Genomic DNA, 7,689 nt, shown 5'->3' with positions numbered 1-7,689 from the left:
CTTCCCTCTTCCATTTATTGATCAGATGCTTGACAGGTTGGCTGGTCATGAGTATTATTGTCTTCTGGATGGTTACTCAGGGTATAATCAGATTTGTATTGCACCAGAGGATCAAGAAAAAACTACCTTCACTTATCCATTTGGCACATTTGCTTTTCGTAGAGTTTCGTTCGGGTTATGTGGCGCACCGGCCACTTTTCAGAGATGTATGATGGCTATATTCTCTGACATGATTGGAAATAATGTCGAGGTGTTCATGGACGACTTCTCCGTCTTTGGACATTCATATGATGAATGTTTGAATAATCTTTGTGTCGTGCTCAAAAGGTGTGTGGAAACTAATTTGGTGCTCAATTGGGAAAAATGTCATTTTATGGTGCGTGAAGGCATTATTCTTGGGCATAAGGTCTCTAGCAAGGGTCTTGAGGTGGATAAAGCAAAGGTGAGAGTCATTGAAAATCTTCCACCACCTATTTCTGTGAAAGGAATCTGTAGTTTTCTTGGTCATGCGGGTTTTTATCGGCGTTTCATCAAGGACTTTTCGAAGATATCTAAGCCGCTGTGCAACTTGCTTCAGAAAGATGTGCCTTTCAAATTTGATGATGAATGTTTGACGGAATTCGAGACTCTTAAGAAGAGTTTAATCACTGCGCGAGTTATTACAACACCGGATTGGACAGAGCCTTTTGAGATGATGTGTGATGCGAGTGATTATGTGGTAGGCGCAGTTCTTGGGCAGCGCAAGAATAATCTCTTTCATGTGGTATACTATGCGAGCAAGACCTTAAATGGGGCCCAAATGAACTACACCACTACTGAGAAGGAGCTCTTAGCTATAGTCTTTGGTTTCGAGAAATTTCGATCTTATCTGCTTGGGACAAAAGTGACAGTGTTAACTGATCATGCCGCCATTCGCTATTTGGTTTCCAAGAAGGATTCGAAGCCGAGACTCATTCGTTGGGTGCTCTTACTACAGGAATTTGAGTTAGAGATCAAGGATCGAAAGGGTACTGAGAATCAAGTAGCTGACCATCTCTCTAGATTGGAGAATCCCGAGTCTACTTCACAGGATAAGACATTGATCAACGAGTCTTTTCTGGATGAGCAGTTGTTCGCAGTTCAGGAGGAAGAGCCATGATTTACAGATATTGTAAACTATCTTGTCAGCAATATAATGCCTCCTAATTTGACCTCAGCTCAAAAGAAGAAGTTTCTGCATGAGGTGAAGTGGTATATGTGGGATGAACCATATTTGTTTAGACAGGGTGTTGACCAGATCATCAGGAAATGTATCCCATTCTGTGAGACGGAGGGGATATTACGAGACTGCCACTCCACAATTTATGGTGGACAATATGGTGGTGAGAAGACGGCAGCTCGTATTCTGCAAGCAGGTTTTTTCTGGCCTACTTTGTTTAAGGATGCTCATCAGTTTGTTTTAAGGTGTGATCGTTGCCAAAGAGTGGGAAATTTGACGAGAAAGGATGAGATGTCGCCAAATGTGATGCTTGAGGTCGAGGTCTTTGATGTTTGGGGAATCGATTTCATGGGACCTTTTGTCTCGTCCTGCAACAATCAGTACATCTTGCTGGTAGTCGATTATGTCTCAAAATGGGTAGAAGTCAAAGCTCTACCGACAAATGATGCAAATGCAGTGTTAAATTTTCTTCATAAGCAGATTTTCACAAGGTTTGGAACGCCTCGGGTAATCATAAGTGATGAAGGGTCGCATTTCTGCAACCGTAAGTTCACTTCTATGATGCAGCATTATAATGTGAATCATCGAGTTGCTACTACCTATCATCCGAAAACAAATGGTCAACCGGAAGTGTCTAACAGAGAGATCAAGCACATTCTAGAGAAGGTTGTTTTTCTGTCAAGGAAGGATTGGTCTGTAACACCCCCAGATCCAGGGTCGGGGATCCGGGTCGTCACGGTCTTTCTTTCCACAATATCACTTAACTTAATTAATAATAAATAACCTCATGCTATGACTCCATACTAACACACACCATAACCCGTTATAGTCTCAGAGATGAAATTGAAATAAATACAAGTCCTTGAATCCACAATTTAAAAGTTATTACAACCCAAAATGATTACTTGATAAGTTTACAGTTAATTGCCATTATCTGCCACAAGTTATAATTATACAATATTTGGTTCCCAAAAGTAGAAGGTCTGATCTACAGATAGATATACCTTTGTAGCTATAACAACTATGATCTCAACGGGAAGGCGCGGGGCGCTTCCCACGCTCTTGCACTGGGTCTGCTTGAGTCTGGTCATCTTTCATAACTGTTGTTGTGTGATGAAGAAATAAAGCAAGAGTGAGCATTACAGCTCGCAAGATAATATATAGTGTAAACAATAATGCAAGTATCTAAATGGATAACTTACTAAAATCCTTTATCAAGTGTAAGATAATTACTTACTGGATATAAGAAAAAACAAGGGATGAAGTTACCAAATACTTCACTATAATTATATCATTTATAAAGCTACTTGAACTACCACTGTTCAAAGTATAATGAGCTTTCAACAGTTCATCACATAGATGAGACTACAAGACAAGATTTGAATAGATTAAAGCTTTGAAATATTATTGAATGAAATGAAGTTATGAGATACTTCATTAAGTCCCGATATATATATCCGCATATATATCTCTTTATACATTTCCTGAAAACCTCTGTCATGTAAAGTATGAATAGAGTTTGTAACATCCAATGAATTTTTGGAAAGGAAAAGAATTGTGGCATAAACCCGATATCTTGCTGATCAGCAAAGATACCAATAAGTAACCTTTTCTACTGTAGATGGATGAATTCCTCGCCGGTCATCACCCTGGCCGCATTCGGACATCGCGCTAGACCGTTACCCGGCCACTCACCCAGCCTCTTACACCTTCATAGACCGTACCCTGGCCTGTCGCTTATGCCGACTCAATCAGATGGACTTACTTCCCGAACATTGGGCAAGTAATCAAATTGTTGTCTCAAAACAGCAACCACGTTGCGAATATAAAATACACCACAGAGCCGGATCCCTCAGGTTTTGAGCGAGTATTTAAATCCCCTTCGAAAGGAGGATCTTAAATATAAAAATGAGTTTTGGGATCCGCCCTAACTTTTAAAAATCATTTTGAAGACTCGAAAACATTTTTAAGAATGTTTGGAGTAATACTGATTTAATGAAATAAATCAGTCCCGATATATTAGAAAATATCTGAATATTATTATTTAAATAATATTCCCATAAGGATAATCCTTATAAAAATAATTGAAGTAAAAGTTTCAAAACTCATACTTGAAATGAATATTAATAACCAAAGATATACTTATACGAAAGTATGATCTTTATTTGAATAATCGAAAATTAGTTTGATTATCGAAACATTATTCTTTAATAAAATAAAGAATATTATTTAATAAATAAGCGGAGTCATAAGTCCTCAAATGAATATTCAAAATAATATTCATTAAATAAAATAAATGGAGTCTTAAGTCCTCGAATGAATATTCAAAATAATATTCATTAAATAAAATAAACCGAGTCATAAGTCCTCGAATGAATATTCAAAGTAATATTCATTAATAAAATAAAGTTATGGAATAAACCTTATTCGATTAATAGTTTTGAAAACTATATATATATATATTATACTCGGGAACATCTGAAAGGAATATGTCCTAAGTCCAATCATGTATTAGGATTTAGGAATAACTTTTATGTAATCTGTTTTGATTTCATTGATATTAATAAAGGCTTGTTTTGTTTTTATTACGGGCTTTATCTATTTAAGTGTTTAAATAAAATATACCATAGTTTAGAGTAAAGCTTTTTATGGATTATGATGAGATCATAATAGTGAGACCTAAAAAGATGATAACTCTAAACTTAAATAGTTCCTGGTCATAGGATTACTAACTGGTAATTAATAATCCGCAAAGATCGGTACATACTATGCTTGCTTCATTATGAAGGATGTCTGTTCTCATAGACATTTGTGTGGTGACACTATAGCTAGTATGTAGGTGCTTATTATGGAATAAGTTCACTGAACATGACTCGCACAGCTGAACAATTGATGGAGTTCACTCACGTGTCAGCAGTTGTTCACATAGTGATAGTTGTACAAGTATCCTTAGACTTGAGGTCATCATAGTCATCTTGTGTACACTGAACTATGCTTTGGTTTAGTTCTTAGTCTCCAGGGACAATTATTAGGGCTCTTCTGGGTGTAGGAATTTGTACACGAAGATAGTGTATGATCAATAAAGGATCTACCCCTTCCAGTGAAGGAAGCGAATGTTCAAGGCTGATCCACTTATGCTAGTTCAGGAATCTCTGGCCAGAGTGAATGAAATTAGAAAGGAGTTTCTAATTTGCATAGAACTACGCATAGTAAATGGTAAGCAAGTGATTGAATTAGATAGGCTTGACACGAGATCCATGCCTTGTATTTAATCGGGACATTGTAGGGTAGAAGGAGTTTATTGTACGGTAACTATTCACTGACAGGTTCTTGGTATTCTAAGCAGTAAATTCATATTATCCGGATAGTCGCGATATGTTGAGAAGCATCACTCACGATGTAGAATAAATGTGATTAATTAATTAATCATATTTAATAAATTAGAGAATTTATATAAATAATGATAAAATAGTTTTATTATTATTTATTTCTACTACCGGCTTAATATTGAACCTACAGGGTCACACCATAAAAAGAGAATGATTTAATGGTTGAGGAATTAATTAATAATGGTTAATAATTATTTATTTGTGAAATAAATAATTAATTGGAAAATTTAATAATTGATTAAATGAGATTTAATTGATTATAAATTAATTAAGAAAAGTTCTTAATATTATTAATTAAAGGATTTAATTTTTGGAAATTAAATCAAGAGAGAGAATTATTTCTAAAGTGTTTAGAAAAAGTATTAATAATTAAAAGGTGTTTTAATTATTAATGAGAATAATAAATGGGAAAATAATAATAATATTTATGGGAAAATTTCAGCTGAAAATTTTGCCTATAAATACACTATTATAGACCCTATTTTATTCTAACCAGATCAAACCCGAAAACCCAAAAAGTTTGGAAAACCCAATTCTCTCCACCTCCTTCCTCCTCCTTAACATCGTTTTCTTGGTGGATACCGGTGGAGTGCTTCACACTTGAGGAGCAACTGCTATGGGTCTCTGATCGTTGTCTCCGAATTATTTTAAAAGGTTAGATTCGATCCCTCGAATTTTTATTCACGATTTATATGCTTTTATTTGGATTTTATATGTGTAAAAGTGTTTTTTCATGCCCCGCTGTGTTTAAAATCCTATAATGGCATCAGAGCATAGGTTGTATGCATATAGATCTGTGGTAAAAATTTCAGAATTTTATATGCTTGTATGAATTAATTATGATTTTTACAAGTTATATTATGGATTAATTTTGTCTGATGAGAAATCGTTTCTTAGAATAATTTTGAATGTTGATCTGGGTTCTACAAGTGTTGTAGATCGTCTGGGTATTTTTTTCATAATTTTATGATGTATAGATTTTTTATTATGAATTTTTGAAGTTGTATCAATTAAATTCATAATTAAATAAATCATATATATATATAAATTGATTGTATGTAAGTATATATCTGCTGCTATTTTGCCTGCTGAGGTGCGAGACACGGAAAAGAAGAAGACAAAAATGGCAGGTCTGACAAGGTCTGGCGGCACGGAATTCCAAGGCGGCGGCGGCGGCGGCTGAAAAAAAAAAGGGGGTGTAACGCATTCTGGGAATGTGTTACACACTTGTGGCGCATTCACGGAATGCGTTACACCCTTTAATGGCTTAAAAGGTGTAACGCATCACCGGAATGCGTTATAGGGCTTGTAACGCGTTCCTGTAATGCGTTACAGCCCGTCTGATGATTTTAAAATTGATTTTCTGGGAGTTTCGTAACTCCGTTTTGGGCGTGCAATATACCTTTGGATTCGTTTTTTCGAGACGGATCTAATGGAGTGATAAATTTTAGTTTATATAAAAGTTTTGAACTGTTTATATTTCCATGAAGTGTTTTAAAGCTGTTTTTGACTGTTTTTAATTGCTTTTAAATGCTTCATGTGATACATAGAGATGTATAATGCTTAGACTAATGTGCTAGATGATATAAAATGCCTACCTTGATGTTTATTCATGTTGATATATGTGATATATGCTTAGTTTATCATGCGATGATAGATTTAGGTGAACTTAAATGAACATAAGGCGTTTGTTAGACAACATAGTATAGTGAAATTGTTTCATAACCTTAAGAATAATATTATGAATACAATCATGAGATTCTTGTGTTTGTGAAACACGTAATTGAATATGAATTTTCGATATGAGAGAAAGGATGATTCTGTCAACAACAGATTTCTATCTGTAAGAAAGGGTTATTAAGTGACGCCTCTTGACAATGCTCCACCCGATCTGGGAATCATCTGATTATTAATTATTGATTTGAAATATTTAATTTAAAAGGAAGAATTTCTTTATAATATGATTATGATTGTAACGTAATATAATCCCTCTAAAATTAAATAATATCAAGTAGTAATTGGCCAATGACACAACGGGCTTGTGTCGGTCATAGCCTTCCAACATGATAGAAAAGTAGTTCTTATTTTTGAATCATTGTCGGTTCGTGCTACAGCCGAGGGCTTTGATTTCGAAATAAGAAATACTTGTCTATTACATAGAGATGTGTACATTGAATAAGAATCTAAAGGTCGGTACGTGCTACAGCCGTGGGCCTTTGAGGACTGATTCAACTGTACGGAATGTTGGGTTAGACTTGACTTAGAATATTGAGTTTGTCGTGCTACAGCCGAGACTCAATTATTCAAGAGGCTAAAGTTTGATTAGGGAATAACATGAGATGTAATTGACAAGAGTTGTCTGCCTATTGAACATTACATGGCGTTTCGTGCCACAGCCGGGGTTGTGTAATGGAATGTAGGATCCCTATTCCCACTAGCATTATGAATGCTTAATTTTTCACGTAGGGGGTTGAATAAATTAGGTAAACTAGTGGGAGCCACTTATGAATAAAGACCCGATTCATATAGTGTTTTGAAATGAAATCGAATATTTGCTAAGTGTTGTTATGTGTTTATCATTTACATATTTACTTTGTACGTTATGTCTTCTGCACTATCACTCAGGAGCATACTAGATGCTCACAAATTGACTGATCCTAATTATGCTGACTGGCTTCGAAACTTGAGAATTGTTCTCAGGATTGAGAAGTTGGAATACGTGATTGACTCACCTAAGCCTACTGAACCTGCTAGTGATGCACATAATGATGAACATGTTGTGTATCGTTAGTGGATAGATGATGCAAATGTTGCTCAATACATCATGCTAGCTTCCATGAACATTGAGCTACAGAAGCAACATGAGCATATGGATGCTCACACTATCCTCATGCATCTACAAGAGTTGTATGATGTGGCGGGGAGGACAGCTCGATATGAGATATCGAAGAAGCTGTTCGGTTGTAGGATGTCTGAGGGATCATCTGTGAATGACCATGTACTTAAGATGATCAATTTGATTGAACGTCTTGGACAACTTGGTTTTGCCATGGATGGGGAGCTGAGCCAAGACCTGGTCTTGCAATCGCTTTCGAGTTCGTT

The sequence above is a fragment of the Apium graveolens genome, chromosome 11 (genome assembly GCF_009905375.1).
Source record: "Apium graveolens cultivar Ventura chromosome 11, ASM990537v1, whole genome shotgun sequence".
Taxonomy (NCBI): Eukaryota; Viridiplantae; Streptophyta; class Magnoliopsida; order Apiales; family Apiaceae; genus Apium; species Apium graveolens.
The sequence above is the reverse complement of the archived record's forward strand: the minus strand, read 5'-3'. Positions refer to the sequence as shown.